An 18,835-nucleotide genomic window follows, 5' to 3' on the forward strand; every position below is an offset into this window, starting at 1 on the left:
CCTCAATCAGGGTACCCATAATGAGGTCATAGGATTTAGAATCTGCCTCATTCAGTGTCAGGAGCCTATCCCTGCACTTTCCTGAGAATAACTACCACAACAATGTGCCCCAATGCTTTTTCTCAATTCCCCATCTAATGCAGGCTCTTTGAAAGGCAGAAAACCATTTAACTATATTATTCCCTTAAGTGAAGTGAGGGACAACTTCTTTTGGGAGTTTGATGTTGAAAGATTTCTCCCTCAACACTTGTATGCTGCCACTACAGATGGGTCCTAGCCCCAACTCTTTTTCTGTTTCTCTATTTCCAAGAGCTGACTCTCTAAAGTCAGTCGCTTGATCAGCCTGGCACTATCCAGATCTGTTTCTGTGGGTGCTCTAGAGCTTCTGATAGAAGAGGAGCAACCCTCATCCCTATTATCCACAGGATTTTCTTCACTCACCACAGATGCATCATCTCCTCCTACATCTAGGGGATTATCCAGATCTGTTTCTGTGGGTGCTCTAGAGCTTCTGATAGAAGAGGAGCAACCCTCATCCCTACTATCCACAGGATTTTCTTCACTCACCACAGATGCATCATCTCCTCCTACATCTAGGGGATTATCGTTTTCATACCGGGCCAACAGAAACTTAAGTTTCTCCGCGCTGGGACATTTTCCTGTACGGATTTGGTACAGCCTGCAGAGTCTCCTTAATTGGTCATAGCTACATGCCTCATAAGGTTCCAGGTCGAGCTCCTGGGTCTTGGTCTCTGCATCTGTCATTTTTACTCTACTAAAGTTGAAACCTTTTTAGAAATTTAGAATCACCTTTTTGGATAGGTCAACTAAAATAAGGACTTTTAGAACTTTTTGCTAAAGTTGTAGGGACCTAAACAAGGCCCAAAGAATTATTAAAAAAATTAGCAAAAAATGTTTAGTCAATTAATAATAAAAAATAATGAACTAAAGGCAATTTTGAGAGTTGTCCCTGTGCTCACAAAATTGACAAAGTGGTATCAACAAGTGCAAAGTCTTTATCCCACAGCTGATCCACCAAATGTAGGAGGCTGGCCCTCTATGTACTGTGGAAATCTAGGCACACTGTGCAGGGGGACCAGGCAACCACACGTTGGTTTACAGGGATAAAAAGTAGATCACCTAATGCTCTTATTTTTAAAGTAAGTTGGTCAAGCAGTTAGGCCAATCTTGGAGACATGCAAAGCATTTGTTGTTCTCACATTATTAATCATGCAACTCACACCCTCAAAGGAATAACTCAAGACCAATTTACAAACATACTTCAGATTTGTATGTAATTTTTAAGAACAAGATTATCAGAAGTGACTTAGTACTTTTTGAGATATGATTTTTTGAATGTTAAGAAAAATAGGCCCTCATTACAACCCTTGTGCTCGGTGATAAAGCGGTGGTAATACCGCTAACAGGCCGGTGGTAAAAAAAAAGAAGGAAATATGACCACAGCGGAAACCGCTCGGAGAGACAGCCACTTTAAGACTCCAACCACCACCGCGGTAGGAACAAGCACCATGATGGTAACCGCCAACAGCCAGGCAGAAGACAATGTACTGCCCACTGTATTAAGACAGGCCTATCCACCACCTTTTCCGGGGCGGTACCAACGACATCAAAAGCATGGCGGAAACAGAACACAGAAGTCAAAGGACTCACCACTGGACATTGAGGGAACAACCACGACGCCATGGAGCCCGAGTTGCATATTTTCCCCATGCTCGTCTACCTCTTCCTGCATTACAAACATCAACGCCGGCAAAGACGACCACGGTGAGTACTGCCGCCTAGCACACAAGGGAGGGGGGAGGAAAAAGAGAGTGACACACACACGCAACACACAACACCCCCACCCCCAACACCATACACACAACCAGATGCAGTAACATTACATATTCCCCCCCAAACCCCAGGAATAATGCAAGGACAAAAAGATTGGAAGAAAGTGAGTGTAATGCAATAAAATAACATGAAGAAGTGCATCAAAATACAAACGTATATATATATTTACAAATGGAGGGACACTGCCCAGTCCTCTATGTCTGTGGGCCACAGGGCCACAACACATAAGAATAGGCCCCACCTCACTCCTGCAACAACGCGGACAGAACACTGCAGGGGCATCAGGTCAAAAATACACAGGCACCTCAGGAGGACGGGAATGGAGGGGCACCTCAGCCGGAAGATGGTACAACGCCACTGGTCCTGAGGGGGCTACATGCCCTGTGCGATATCCTAGGGAGCGCAAGGCCACAGTCTCTCAAGTGGGTGGTTTGCCCACTGCTTGGTCCTGGGGAGTGCAAGGCCACAGTCTCTCAAGTGGGTGGTTTGCCCACTGCTTGGTCCTGGGGAGTGCAAGGCCACAATCTCTCAAGTGTGTGGATTGCCCACTGCTTGGTCATGGGGAATGCAAGGCTACAGTCTCTCTAGTGGATGGCATCTCCACCGGTTCAGGAGGGGGCATTGTGCCCAGTGTGCTTCATCCTGGCAAGGATGGGCTGAGTGGATGGCTTCTTCCACTGGTTCTGGAGGGGGCCTTGTGCCCAGTGTGCTTCACCCTGGGAAGGATAGGGTGAGTGGATGGCTTCTTCCACTGGTTCTGGAGGGGGCCTTGTGCCCAGTGTGATTCACCCTGGGAAAGATGGGGTGAGTGGATGGCTTCTTCCACTAGTTCTGGAGGGGGCCTTGTGCCCAGTGTGCTTCATCCTGGGAAAGATGGGGTGAGTGGATGGCTTTTTCCGCTGGTTCTATAGGGGGCTTTGTGCCCAGTGTGCTTCATCCTGGGAAGGATGGGGTGAGTGAATGGCTTCCTCCACTGATTCTGGAGGGGGCATTGTGCACTGTGATGCAGATCTTGGGGAGTGCAAGGCCACAGTCTCTCACCTGGGTGTCACACCTATAGGATTAGCAGGGGCCAGGACGTACTACAGCCCATGGAGGCAGGACTATACACTGCCTGCCGGCGGTGACGGCTGCTCAGTGGTGGCAGTGGGGGAGCTAGTGTTGGGGCTGGTAGTGGTGCTGGTGGCGGTGCTGGCAGTGGTGGGGGGAGGCTCCAGCCCATCCCCTGTGCCTCGCTCGAACAGCTGCCCTCTGGGGTTGCTGCTGCTGGGGTGGTGCTGGTGGGGGTGCTGACAGTGGTGGGGGAAGGCTCCAGCCCATCCACTGCTGCCTCGGACAACTGAACCGCCATGGTTGGTGGTGAGGGCTCCGAATGAGTACCAGCACCAGGCCTCCTGTCCTTCCTGTCTGCAGGTGCTGGCCCTTTGTCCTTCACTTTTGCAGCTAGTGGTGCCTCCTTGCCCTTCCCTTTCGCAGCTGGTGGTGCCTCCTTGCCCTTCACTTTTGGAGCTGGTAGTGCCTCCTTGCCCTTCCCTTTCGCAGCTGGTGGTGCCTCCTTGCCCTTCCTTGATGCACGTGGTGCATGCACACTTCCAGTACTGCTGGCTGGCTCTCGGGATCCTCTCCCACCTGAAGTAGCTGTCGACACTACTGTGGCCGTGGACTGGGTGTCTGAGATGCTTGCATGGGTTCTGACTACCCTGGCCCGACATGAAGGACGAGGGGTAGGGAAGAGGTTAACAGTGGAGAGGAAAAGCTTCTTAGGGACATTGGGGTGGGAAGAGGGTGAAGGTTTGGGTTGGAGGAAGAGGAAGTGGTTGTAGGAGGTGTCTGTCTGCTGTGTTTGGGTGCAGGTGCATGGGCTGGATGCTGTTGTGAGGTGGATGGCTGTCGGGTTTCTGAGTGCTTGCGTTTGTTTACTTTGGGAGTAGGGGCACAGACACAGTGGGAGAGGACACAGGGGACGTGTGCGTGGGGGTGGTGACTGCCAGTGAGGGGAGTGTAGTGATATGCGTGCTGGTAATGGAGGTAGTGGATGATGATGTAGTGCATGCAGGTGTGTGGGTAGACGCTACTGGGAGGGAGGTGGACGAGGAGGAGGAGGGGGACACAGTGGAGGCAGTGGATGTTGGTATGTCTGCATCTGGATGGTGTTTGTGTGAGTGCCTGTGGGATGATGTGTGGTGCTTGTTTTTGCCTGAACCACTCCTGTGTGTTGTCCTGGTTGCATGCTGGTCTGCCTGTGTGCTTGGGATAGGTTGGGGTTGGGGGGAATGGGACTGGGTAGAGGAAGTTGGGGGAGGAGGCTAGAAACAGGGACAATGGCTGCCATTAGAGAGGAGGCTAGAGCCTGTTGGATGCAGCTTCTTCCATCGCCGGTGCCTCAGCTCCTCTGCCAGATGATGCTAATGCACAGAAAGACAGGGTGACAAAACAAAAAGGGTGGGGAGACAAAGGATACACTGGGTCAATGGCTGCTCCAACACCACAGTTGGCGTACACAACACACACCACACACACGCACACACACACACACGGAACAGACCTATGCATTAGGCAATGCACTACCAGTCACAATGCTAGTCACAAGCCCATGGACAGTAATATCTAATGCCACTAACAGCATACCAGAGACCCAGAGACCCGACCCAGTAGTGGATGCCTATTAGCTTGGTTGGAGGTGGTTCACATCATACCCTGCCCAACATGGGACCTACCCTGCATGTCCGGCCTGGCCTAGGGGCACCCACAGGCCCACATGCCCCACCTGGAGACCACCCCACCACGCGCAAGTAGTATATTTGGAAACTGTACTCACCCCCTTGTGGCTGCTCTGATGCCCTCAAGCGCCCATTCAGCTCTGGATAGGCCACCGGCAGTATGCGGGCCATCAGAGGGGTCAGGGTTCGACGGGCACCCTTTTCTCATTAGGAGGCCATTCCCAGCTGGGCCTTTGCCGTCTTCCTTGCCCAGCGTCTCAGGTCCTTCCACGGTTTCCAACAGTGGGTGCCCCACCTGCCATAGACCCCCAGGGTCTGCACGTCCTTGGGGATGGCACGCCATATACCCTTTTTTTGATGGGCGCTGACCTACGGAAAAATACACGTAGAAAAAAGTATCAGTCAGACCGTCCGGCCTGTTACACTTTTAATCTATGTCCTAGTATAGCCCTCCCATCCCCTTATGCACAGACATTGCCCACCATACATGCAGCATGCTGCCCAGGACCCTTCAACTAACTCCCCCCTTACACGAGGCTCTCACACACAGCATTCCATGCATTCATGCCCCATGCATCATGCTCACAGTGTACTCACCTGTTGGTCTGGAGGCCCATACAGCATTCATACTGGGGTAGGACCCCATTCACCAGTCTCTCCAACTCTGCAGCGGTGAAGGCACGGGCCCTTTCCCCCGTCACACAAGCCATGATCGGTTCCAGACACAGGTCACAGCAGGGCTTGCAGTCTAGGTCCTCTCCTGTTGAAGGTCAGGTAGCAAGTGGATGAACAAATGGCGGTCACGTCCGCGGCGGTGCGTACCGTCACCGCAGGCGTACACCACCATTGGCCACTGTAACCCATAGGGCCCAATGGGATCCAATAAGGAGTTATACGGTGGTTTTCGACCGCCTCCCGCAACGGCGCACAACGTCAGCGGAATTACCTCATTTCCACATGTCACTCCATACAGGACAGGCGGACGCCATTTCAGGGGGGAGGGCAAGCCATGGCACCTAACTGCCTCACAGTACACATATGCACCATTTGGGCCTATACAACAAGCTTGTGTAACAGTCACAACATGCAATGCAGTGTAGTGTTCTGGAATATGTGATGCTGACCAGCTACTCACCGTTTGGCCCATAGATTGCAACCGCTGTGGATGAATCGGAGATGGAGACATCCCCCCATGTACAGGCCCCTGGTGGACTTGGCAACAATGGAGGACAGGCACATTATCCTCACCTATAAACTTGACAGGGCCACAATCACAGACTGTGTGCCCAATTGGAACCTGACCTGATATCTGCTATCCATCAGCCCACCGGGATCCCCCCTCTTGTGCAAGTCCTATCTGTGCTCCATTTCCTGGCAAGTGGCTCCTTCCAAGTGACAGTGGGCTTAGCAGCAGGAATGTCTCAGCCAATGTTCTCAATAGTGCTGACCAGATTGTTGTCTGCCCTGATTATACACATGTGCAGCTACATCGTTTTTCCCCAGGTGGAGGATTTGGCCACAGTGAAAGCTGATTTCTATGCAATGGGACATATCCCAACATTATTGGGGCTATTGATGGTACACATATTGCATTTGTCCCCCCCTCCCCTCGGATAAGTGAACAGGTGTTCAGAAATCGAAAGAGCTTTCACTCCATGAATGTGCAGATAGTGTGCCTGGTGGACCAGTACATCTCCCATGTCAATGCATAGTATCCTAGGTCTGTACATGATTCTTTTACCCTGAGGAATAGCAGCATCCCATAAATATGATGGCTCAACTCCAGAGGCACCGGGTGTGGCTAATAGGTGAGTCCTGGTTCCCACCCAGTGGATGTTGGTGTATGGGTATGGTGTGGGCCCTAAGGGTTAGTGTGTGTCTAACAGTTGTCCCTCGATATTTGCAGGTGACTCTGGCTACCCCAACCTCTCATGGCTACTGACCCCTGTGAGGAATCCCAGGATAAGGGCAAAGGGATGATACAATGAGGCACATGGGCGAACAAGAATAATAGAAAGGACATTCGGCCTCCTGAAGGCCAGGTTTCGTTGCCTCCATCTAACAGGTGGATCCCTGTATTACTCACCCAAGAAGGTGTGCCAGATCATCGTGGCATGCTGTATGTTGCACAACCTTTACTTACACCGCCAGGTGCCTTTTCTGCAGGAGGATGAGGTTGGAGATGGGCGTGTGGCAGCAGTGGACCCTGTGGACAGTGAAGATGAGGAGGCAGAGGATGAGGATGAGGACAACAGAAGTGCTATTATAAGACAGTACTTCCAATGACACACAGGTAAGACACTGTAATTACACTTTACATTGACAGTTTTGTATTTGACATTGTCACTGGCAGGCATATTGTACAAATTCGGTGCCCACTTACTGTACCCTTTGACATCCCTATTTTCAGATATTTGTGTCCCACTATTGCTGCTGGTGTGTTGAGTGCAGCCAACTACAGGTCATTCCTATGTATACATTACTGTACAGTTATATTGCAGTGTTTAAATCTTGTTAAACAAATACATGGTTAAATGATTTGACAGTCTCCATACATGTATTTTTTCAAATGGTGTTTGAGGGGGATGTGCAATGGGCTGGGGTGATGATGGAGGAAAGTCCAGGTTGTAGTCCAGTCTATTTGTATTAAGGTGCATTGTCCAAGGGGGCATAGGAAGGGGAGCAATGGCACTTCAAGGGTGACAGGGTGACAGAGTGGGACACAAGGGTGACATTCAGGATAGTCTTCTTTCCTTGAAGGGGTCTTGGCAATGTTCTCTTGCTTCTGCCTGGATCGCAGGGACCGTTTGCAGGGTGGTTCTCCTTCTGCAGGAGGTGGGGTGCTGGTGGCCTGTTGGTCCTGTGGTGGGGCCTCCTGTCCACTAGCGGCAGCGGAAGTGGAAGGCTGTTCATCAGTTTGGCTAGTATCAGGGGCCCGGTGGTGTGCCACTGCCTCCCTCATGGTGTTGGCCATGTCAGCCAGCACCCCTGCAATGGTGACCAGGGTGGTGTTTATGGACTTCAAGTCCTCCCTGATCCCCAGGTACTGTCCCTCCTACAGCCGCTGGGTCTCCTGCAACTTGTCCAGTATCTGGCCCATCATCTCCTGTAATGGTAGTATGGTCCCAGGATGATGGTAAGTTCCTCCTGGAGAGTCGTTTCGCTGGGCCTGTCCTCCCTCTGTTGCACAGCAGTCCTCCCAGCTTCCCTGTTATCCTGTGCCTCTGTCTCCTGAACCGTGTGCCCACTGACCCCAGGTCCCTGATCGTTCTGTGTTTGTGGACTGGCCTGGGGCCCCTGCAGTGGTGATGGACAGACTGCTGATTGACGTGTCCTGGTGACAGAGGTATGGGGCCGCTGGGTGGGTACAGTGCTGGTGTTTCCTGAGGGGGGAGGCTCTGTGGTAGTATGGGACTGTGCCTGGGTAACCGACTGTCCAGAGATCCCTGATGGGCCAGGTTGGTCATCCAGATGTCCAAAGCTGCTGTCATCGCTGTGGGCCTCTTCTGGGGATAGACTGGAAGTTGCTGGCACCTCCTCGCCGGTGACGTTGGGTGGGGGATCTGTGGGGATGTAAATGCAGTGTTATTGTTTCTGTGTGGGTCATCTTGTGCATGGGTATGTTGCCCTGTATGGTTGTTATTGCCCTGGCAGCATTGCCTTGTGTGAGTAGTGATTTTGTGGGCTAGGTGATTGTCTCTAGTGTGCATGCTTTCGTGATGGGTGTCCATGAAGGTCTGTTAGGGGTGTCCACTTATTGGTGTTGCATGCAGGGCTTGGTATTGGGATGAGTGTGTTGTGATGGTGGGGTATGTGGGAGGTGGTGAAGTGATGGGAGTGAGGGTAGGGGTGGGGGTTGGTGATGGCATGCAGGTAGAGGGTGATTGTAATAGGGATTTGACTTACCAGAGTCCAGTCCTTCTCCTACTCCTGCCAGGCCCTCAGGATGCATGATAAACTAGACTTGCTCCTCCCATGTTGTTAGTTGTGGGGGAGGTGGTGGGGGTTCACCACCTGTCCTCTGTACAGCTATTTGGTGTCTTGCTGCTGTGGAACGTACCTTCCCCCGTAGGTAATTCTACCTCTTCCTGATGTCATCCCTTGTTCTGGGGTGCTTTCCCACGGCGTTGACCCTGCCCATGATTCTCCACCATAGTTCCATCTTCCTTGCAATAGACGTCTGCTGCACCTGTGATCGGAATAGCTGACGCTCTAACCGGATGATTTCCTCCACCATGACCCTTAGCTCCTCCTCTGAGAACCTGGGGTGTTGTTGTGGTGCCATGGGTGTAGTGTGAGTGGTGTGGGTGAGGGTGTGTGGGATGCTGTGTTGGGATGTGTGATGTGGGGTGCGTGGATGGTATATTGGTGATGGTGGTGTCTGTGGTCTTGTCTGTGGTCTTGCTATCTCTCTTGTAGCACTTATTTGTAATGGTAAAGGGTTGTGGGTAATGTGTGTGTGTGTTTTATAGTGGTGTGGGTGTGGTGTGTGTATGTGTGTCAGGTGTGTGTTATTCAAATCCTCCAATGTGATGTTGTTTTGTTAGTGGGTGTTGTCAGCGAGACCGGATCATCCGGGTTTGCGCCTGTTCCCAGTATGTCCACCTCTTGGCAGCTCCAAACTCTACTAGCTATCATAGCACAGAGTTAAAGAATGGCCAAGCGGGGGATGGGGTTTAGGTTGGGAACAGCGGGGAAGAAGACCTGTGGAAGCAAGAGTTAAAAACACAATAGCAAGGTCATTCACATTAATCTTCATGAACTTTGTTTTAATTCTTTATGCTCTAATAACAGGAGAGATCAAGAACTTTAAAATAAAATGACCTTTTTATACTCATATGCTCTGAACATTGAGCTCTCTCAAGTTAATCCTTAGAATAGCAATTACATCACAACAAGAGTCAATGAGTACATTCGTGCCCAAAGAATTAACTGCTATAGGATTCATGAATGATACTGTAGGATAGGCAAACTGACTAAACTTGTTTTGTCTAGAAAGATCACACTCTGTTTGATCCAAGTTTCAAGATTCAATTGCCCAGAAATTATTGCGCACCTTATTGCCAGACTGCGCATCAAGACTCAAGTACCTGGAATGATCGCGTGCTCTGCCGATCTGAACTGCAAGGGTTAATTGCCGGGAATGAATCACGCACACTGTTGCCGATTCAACAATCAAGATTCAAATGCCTCGAAATGATTGCGCACTCTGCCGATCCGAACTGCAAGGATTAAGTGCCGAGAATAAATCGTGCACGCTGTAAATCACAAAGCCAAAAACTCAAATGTTTCTAGAAATGGAGTCGGGGTCTTACCGCCCTGTTTGAAGATCAGCAAGATAATGAGGACAGGGCCAGGAAATGTCCAAGTAGGCCTCCGGAACAGGAGCTCAGGAAAATGCTACTGCTCTGCACCGGGACCTCGGAATAGTAAGCACGTGGAGCGGGGCTGGGTTCCTTAAATAGACCCAAGCCCCACCCACATGCCACACCCAGCCAGGCTGCAGGAAAGGCTTGAAAATGAACAATACATTACAAACAGCATTAATGACATTTCAAGATAAATACCTGCAATGCAAAAAGTTAATGTGCAAATATCAACACACAATGCATGAATTATTACATGGAATAAGGTTTGTCATCTTTCACTATGTTGCCCGTAGAGCGCGCACTGTCCTGGTGTTGACAATACTCCCCCCATCCCGAACGCGCTCTAGGGTCTGGCTTGTCTGCGTTTAGGCGGTGAAAACGCTGCACTAGCCGTGGAGCATGAATGTCAGATGCTGAGACCCATGAGTCGTTCTGTGGACCATACCCTTTCCAAGATATTAGATACCAGAGAGTACGACCTCTAAATTTTGAATCCAGAACCTGTTTTACTTCGTATTCCAATTCTCCTTGTACCAGTACTGGAGTTGGTCAAGAGCGAGTTTTCTGGAAAGCTCTTTTCAGGAGAGAAGTATGAAACACTGGATGAATGGGTAGTGATTTTGGTAACTGTAGTTTGTAGGTTACTGGATTGATCTGTTGAAGAACTGTGTAAGGACCTATATATTTGGGATTAAACATATGCCTTTTCTTGAAATCAATGTGGCGTGTGGCAAGCCACACTCTATCTCCTGGCTTATATTGTGGTCCCTCACAATGTTTTTTGTCATAGTGTTTTTTATACTTTTGTTTTGCTTTGTTTAGATGTTGCCGGATTTGTTTCTGGGTTTGAAGAAGTTGTCGTATTGTTTCTGACACTGCTGGTGTAAGTGAACTTTCTTGTGGAATTGTGATTGGCAAAATATCTGGGTGATGACCAAATAGACGGGAAAAGGGCGTCGCTCCAGTAGAACTATGATACGAGTTATTGTAGGCCAGTTCAGCTAACCAAATCATTGATACTCAAGAATGGAGTGCTTTTTCAGGGTAAGCATGCAAATATTGTTTCAATGTTTGATTGAGTCTCTCAGTTTTGCCATCTGTTTGAGGATGATGACTGGTAGATAATGTAGATGTAACTTGCAGCATTTTGCACCACGTTTTCCAGAAGTTAGAGGCAAATTGTGAGTCTCGATCAGAAAGAATTACTTTTGGTAATCCATGATAACGGACCACTCGATTTAAAAGTATTGTTGCCAGTTCACTGGAGGTAGGCAATTTCCTGCAAGCAATGGAATGTGCATATTTTGTGAGACTATCTACCACTACAAGGATTACTGAGGGATGTTGAACAACTGGCAGTCCTGTAATAAAGTCTATTGATATGTGTTCTCAAGGTTGGAGTGGAGTTGGGAGAGGATGTAACAGTCCTTTTGGTTTTGAATGACTTATCTTGGTACGAGCACAAACTTCACAGTTCGTTACCATTTGCTTGACGTCTTTTGTCAAAGTAGGCCACCAAAAATATTGTTGGATTAGTTCAAGTGTTTTAGGAATACCCGGATGACCTGCCGTAGGTATAACGTGCAACCAATGAAACACTAATTTGCGCAACTTGGTAGTGGGAACAAATAAACATGCATCATGAAAAGGTAGGCCTTGTATGATTGATCTTTTGGGGTCTGCTTGAGCCCATTTCTGCCATTTTTCAATGGTGAAAGAATTACGAATATTTTCAAAATAATCTTCAGTTTTAAGAATACAAAGGATTTTGTCTGGAGCAATGATAGCTCGTGGGGGCTGGATTGTGGGTAACATGGTAGAGTCTTGTCAGGACAAGGCATCGGCATTGTGATTGTCTTTGCCGGGACGAAAGGTTACCACAGAATCAAACTCGGCAAAAAACAGCATCCATCGTAATTGTCGAGGAGTCAAAAGTCTAGCTGAACTCATGAAATGGAGATTACGATGATCTGTGTATAATGTAATAGTGTACTTGGTGCCTAGCAAATAGTGTCTCCACTCTTTAAAGGCATCATGGATTGCTAGAAGTTCTTTCTCAGCAATGACATAATTTTGTTCCGCTTCATTTAGTTTTCGAGACATGTAAGCTAGAGGGTGGAGCTGACCGGTATCTTTGTTACGTTGCAATAACACTGCACCAATTGCTACATCTGAAGCATCTGCTTCTACTATGAATGAATGTTCAGTATCTGGGTGAGTCAAGAGAGGGGCGGGGGAGAAGGCTTTTTTTAAGGTTGAAAAAGCCTTGTCAGCTTGTGAAGACCATACAAATGGTTCTTTCTTTCGTAGTAACTTGGTGATTGGTGCCACTGTCTGTGAGAAGTGGTCTATGAATCTGCGATAGAAATTTGCAAAACCAAGGAAGCACTAAACATCTCGAACAGTTTTTGGGATTGGCCAATCAGATACTGCTTGCACTTTTCTTTCTGCCATGACCATGCCTTGAAGAGTAAGGATGACCCCGAAAAATTAAACGGTGGTAACATGAAATTCACATTTGCTCAATTTGCAATATAAATGATGTTTCCGAAGGACTGTGAGAATCTTTTGGACATGTTATACATGTTCGACTTCGTTATCAGAATAGATTAGAATATCATCAATATAAACTATTGCAAATAGATCTAGATATTCTCTAAGGACATCATTCAGAAAGAATTGGAACGCTGCTGGAGCATTACAAAGTCCAAAGGGCATGACTGTGTAGTCAAATAGACCATGGGGGGTCATTACAACCCTGGCGGACGGTGTTAAAGCGGCGGTAAGACCGCCAACAGGCTGGCGGTCTTTTTTTTGGTATTATGACCGTGGCGGTTACCGCCATGGTCATCCGCCGCTTCTCTGTTCCGCCCGCCAGGGCGTAGACGACCGCTGGGCTGGAGACCTGGGTCTCCAGCCCGGCGGCCATCACAATACCGCAGCCGGTATTTTGACCAGGCTTTCCGCCGTGGATTTCCAGCGGTAGCAACCGCCATGAAATCCATGGCGGTAAGCACTATCAGTGCCAGGGAATTCCTTCCCTGGCACTGATAGGGGTCTCCCCCACCCTCCTTCCCCACCACGACTCCCTCCCCTACCCCCCCACTACCCCTGCCACCCCCCAAAGGTGGCAGGGCCCCCTGCCCACCCCGACCCCCAACATCACATAACACACACACACACGACACGCACGCAGGCACCACCAACACACACACGCACACACACTGACATACATGCCTACATCCACACACTCAGTCAGACACGCACACCCATATACAGACATACATGCACAAATCCATACAGACATACATACAGACATACACGCACTAATTCCCAAAACACGCAACACACCCGCAAGCATACACGCACTTACACACCCCCTCTACATACACAGACGCACACCCCCATGCACCCACACAACACACAATACCCCCCCACCCCCTCCCCTAACGGACGATCGACTTACCTGTTCTGTTGATCCTCCGAGAGGGGCGGGAGCCATGGGGGCTGCTCCGCCGACACCACACCGCCAACAGAACACCGCTGTTCCGAATCACAGGACGTGATTCGCTGGGCGGTGTTCTGTTGGCGTGGCGGTGGAGGTGGAGCAACCTCCACTTCCCCGCCACCCGCCAGTATGGCTGTTGGCGGCTCTCCGTCGGAAAAATGACGGAGTACAGCCAACAGTTATAATACGCCAAGCGGCAAACCGCCACTACTGGCGGTCTTCCGCACGGCGGTCCCTCGGCGGTCTTGTTAAAAGACCGCCGAGGTTGTAATGACCCCCCATATCTAGTTGTAAATGCAGTTTTCCACTTGTCGCCTTCTCTCATCCTGACTAGGTGGTAAGCTCCTCTTAGGTCTAACTTGGTGTAAATTTTGGCTTTTTTAACTTGATCCAACAGGACAGGGATCAAGGGTAATGGGTATTTATTTTTACTGTAATTTTATTTAATCCTCTATAGTCTATACAAGCCCTAAGATCCCCATTAGCCTTGGGAACAAAAAAAAGAGGAGATGCTGCAGGAGACTTGGAAGGGCGGATAAATCCATAAGCTAGAAATTGATCTGTAAGATGATGGTCTAGTCTTAAAACAAGATTTATCAGATCTTGACAATCCGTGGGTTGAGGATCAATCTGTGCAAGAATGTCTTTTAACTCATCTTTGAGTCCTTGATAGAACAGGGCTGATCTCTTTTCCTCAGGCCAGGCCGTTTCTGCTACCAGCCGATTAAAGTTAACCAAGTAAGAGACAAGGGGCCATATGTACGAACACATTTTCCCATTGACACAGAATGGGAAAAACCCTTTGCTACATCTGGCCCAAGATCCTTATTTCCTTGTCGCAATTCCAACAGTTCTCGGTCTGCGGACAGAATAACTGTTCTTCGATCAAAAACACTTTCAAATTCTCAGACAAAGTCTCTCCAGTTATAAAGCAAAGGATTATCTCGACGCACGAGAGGGATTGCCCTGGTAGCCGCGTCTCCAGTCAAATAAGAAATCAAGAAGGCCACCCTGGATTGGGGTTCAGGGAAGGTGTTTGGTTTGCAGGTGAAATACAATTCTACTTGAGTCGAAAAGGATTGTACCTTCTGAGGATCACCTGAAAACCTTTCTGGGGGAGCCAAAGGAATAGGTGTGGGAACTGTGAGTGATATGCTAGTTAGAGGATTCCCTCCTGAACTTTGAGGAGGAGGATTAAGCCAACCTGCACCCAGAGGACTTTGCTCCTTCTTTCCCACTCTGTCTTGTAACTGATCCACCCTTTCTGATAGATTGGCTGCTATGTTTTTAGATTTGACTACATCCAATCGAAGCTGCGTAATTACCTTAAGTAACTCGTCCAATGTGGCCATATTGAAAACCTAGCACAAACCAGGAGGATTAAAATTTGTGGGCTCACTATTCTGTCAGCGAGACCCGATCCTCTGGGTTTGCGCCTGTTCCCAATATGTCCACCCCTTGGCAGCTCCAAACTCTACTAGCTATCATAGCACATAGTTAAAGAATGGCCAAGCGGGTGGTGTTTAGGTTGGGAACAGCGGGGAAGGAGACCTGTGAAGGCAAGAGTTAAAAACACAATAGCAAGGTCATTCACATTAATCTTCAGGAACTTTGTTTTAATTATTTATGCTCTAATAACATAAGAGATCAAGAACTTTTCAATAACGTGACCTTTTTATACTCATATGCTCTGAACATTGAACTCTCTCAAGTTAATCCTTAGAATAGCAATTACATCACAACAAGAGTCAATGAGTACATTCATTCCGAAATAATTAACTGCTATAGGATTCATGAATTATACTGTAGAATAGGCAAACTGACTAAACTTGTTTTGTCTAGAAAGATCACACTGTGTTTGATCTAAGTTTCAAGATTCAATTGCCCAGAAATGATTGTGCACCTTATTGCCAGACTGTGCATCAAGACTCAAGTACCTGGAATGATTGCACGCTCTGCCGATCTAAACTGCAAGGGTTAATTGCCAAGAATGAATCGCGCACACTGTTGCCGATTCAACCATCAAGATTCAAATGCCTCGAATGATCGCGCACTCTGCCGATCCGAACTGCAAGGGTTAATTGCCAAGAATGAATCGCGCACACTGTTGCCGATTCAACCATCAAGATTCAAATGCCTCGAAATTATTGCGCACTCTGCCAATCCAAACTGCAAGGTGTAATTGCCAAGAATGAATCGCGCACACTGTTGCCAATTCAACCATCAAGATTCAAATGCCTCAAAATGATCGCGCACTCTGCCGATCCGAACTGCAAGGGTTAAGTGCCAAGAATGAATCGTGCACACTGTTGCCGATTCAACCATCAAGATTCAAATGCCTCGAAATGATCACGCACTCTGCCGATCCGAACTGCAAGGGTTAAGTGCCAAGAATAAATCGTGCAGGCTGTAAATCACAAAGCCAAAAACTCAAATGTTTTTTTAGAAACGGAGTCAGGGGCCTACCCCGACCTCCGTCTTACCGCCCTGTTTGAAGATCAGCAAGATAATGAGGACAGGGCCAGGAAATGTCCAAGTAGGCCTCCAGAACAGGAGCCCAGGAAAATGATGCTGCTCTGCACCGGGACCTCTGAATAGTGAGCACGTGGAGCTGGGCTGGGTTCCTTAAATAGACCCAAGCCCCGCCCACATGCCACACCCAGCCAGGCTGCAGGAAAGGCTTGAAAATGAACAATACATTACAAACAGCATTAATGACATTTCAAGATAAATACCTGCAATGCAAAAAGTTAATATGCAATATCAACACACAATGCATGAATTATTACATTGCATAAGGTTTGTCATCTTGCATCATGTTGCCCGTAGAGCGCGCACTGTCCTGGTGTTGACAGGTGTGTATTTTGAGCGCAGCGGTATGTACCGCCAATGGTTTAGCGCCATTGAATGTCCGCTGCGGTGATGCATGGATCATAATGTGATGGGCATAGTTCTGTTGGAGTAACAGTGTGGGTTTTGGTACAGCCAGTTTATCACTGACCTTTGGGATGGCGGACTTATGTGTGTGGCTGTATAGTCACGGATTGCTATGTGTGGGTCATAAAATGGGTGGCAGTAATCTGCTGTGGTGGCGGTATGTTGGCGGCTGTCAGCATGGTGGTAAGTGGGATTTACCGCCAAGGTCATAATGAGAGCCATAGTCTTTTGATGCATAATGACGCACCATGGGAATTAAAGGAAAGGCACTTTTAAAAATACATATAAAATAGTACAGTTGGTTTACCAAGTTCTTCTTTTTCAGGCTAGTCAAGATCGTTGGTGGGCACACTGTGCCAGCTGGAGATGTTTGGGTGGTTCCCGGTTCCGGCGGGAGCAGCGATGGAAGGTCTCTGGGGCTGGTGCAGGGCCACTGCGAGGGACCACTTGGAAAAGCACAGCACAGGTTCCTTGTGGTCCCCTTGGAGTGTTGAGGTCGTTAGGGCACAGCAGGTTCTTCATTGCAGGGCAAAGGGTGGCCAGGTGCTGAGCGAATCGGTGAGCCAGGAACCATGCACAAAGATGCCCTTTGGAGCTTGAGGTAAGTTGGTTCAAGCGTCATTTGCAGGACAACGGGTGCACTCTGGTGGGAGATCTAGGGTATTCCTAAAGTCCCTCGACTGGGGCTTCCTCCTGGTGCTTTATCAGACATGGGCGGGCTGGTTTTCCAGGTGTCTGACGTTAGCTGACCAATACCCAGGGTATTGGTACAGTTTGACCACTGGAGGGCGCAGTGCCACTAACCTTTTCACACTTACAAGGTTTGTCTTTGCGGTCATCAGTGTTTCATCTTGTCCAGCTGCATCTTCCGGTTTGGGAGTTAGCGGCTGGTCAGTGAAGTGACCATTACTTTGCTGGTTTCTTCTTGTTGCAGTGGTACCTCCACTCTGTAGGGAGTTCTTGGGTGACGTTCGAAGCTTGGAAGTCCTCTGGGGTTCTTTAGAGTTTTTCCAGTTGTCCAGCAGCTCCTCAGCAGTGATTGTCAGGACCGGGGTTTGGCAGGCAGGGTTTGCCGCCTTTTCTTTGTTGCAGCAGGTCCACAGCTCTCACGCTTGGATCTTCTTGGTGCTGGTCTTCTTTTGTCCATTGAATTTGATTACCTGGTCTAGAGGAGCCCACTAATTACTGAATTTAGTGAGCATTTTCGGGAGAACCTGGAAGTGTCCAATGGGATACCTACCTTTGGGTGGCTACACCCACTACTGTGACCACTTCCTGTGGGAAGGGCCACTTCCCTATCCCTCATTGGCTATTTGCCTTCCAGCTAAGATGGAGGAAAAAGAAATGGAGTGTCCACCTCGCAGGCAACACCTTAGAGGTGGTGCATGCCAGGTGGGGCCACTCCTCCTAACCTTAGTGTAGTTTCCTGCATTTGCACCCACCAAATGTGGGGGTTTGCAAAGGGGGTGACCATCTGCTGCTAGCAGCAGGCTTGGGGGTCGAGTTTCAAAGGTGGTTAGTTCTTTGAAGCTCGCCACCAGGGCAGTGCACATTAGTGAGGGAGGAGGTGTTAGCACCTCCACCCAGGAAGGGCATAGTTCTACAAACGAGAGCTATGGATCTCTCCCCAAAGGTTTGTAGATTGGGCATGGCTGGATAGGACCAGTCATCAACCATGCCAGTGTAGTTAGCGTTTCCAGGAGGCACCTTTAAGGTGACCCCTGGGTACATTTAAGGATAAATCCAATACTGGTACCGGTTTGGATTTATCCTTCTGAGTTGTTTGATACCAAACAGCACAGGGTTCACGGTGGCCATTGTGTAGCTGGGAAATTTGTGTTGACCAGTGTCCAGCACATGTATTAAAATGGCTGCTCTGTTCACTCACTATATCCCAGGTTTGACATGGACACAGTGGGGGCATATTGCTAATGCAGCTATGCCCTCACATATAATATGGTGCACCCTGCTTTAGGGCTGGAAGGCCTGCCAAAGGAGTGTCTTATCCATAGGATAGGCAGGGTATGGCGGATAGGGCACACAGGCAGTGTGCCATGGTGAGTCTGTGTTTTAAGTTTGCACCAGGACACCCAGCCTGCAATGGCAGTGCTGGGTGCATCTGGGTACATCTGGATGCATGGCTCTAAAGTATGGCACAATCAGTGCTGCTGTCCTCAGGGCCTACCCTTAATAACCCATGCACTGGGTACCTAAGTAACTTTTATCAGGGACTTATAGTTGTAACTAAAGGTGTATTTAATAGTGCCAATGCATTACAGCAGTTTTAGGGAAATAGCTCTGGCACAGGGAACCTGGTTAGCAGGGACACTACAATTTCTAGGCTACGTCATACATCAGGCAAAATGTGGAGACTAACCATGTCAAAAAGAGGCCTTGTGACACAGTGCATACACTTTCCAAACCCAGATTAAGCAGTCTCCTAAACA

This window comes from Pleurodeles waltl, chromosome 5 (assembly GCF_031143425.1).
Source record: "Pleurodeles waltl isolate 20211129_DDA chromosome 5, aPleWal1.hap1.20221129, whole genome shotgun sequence".
NCBI lineage: Eukaryota > Metazoa > Chordata > Amphibia > Caudata > Salamandridae > Pleurodeles > Pleurodeles waltl.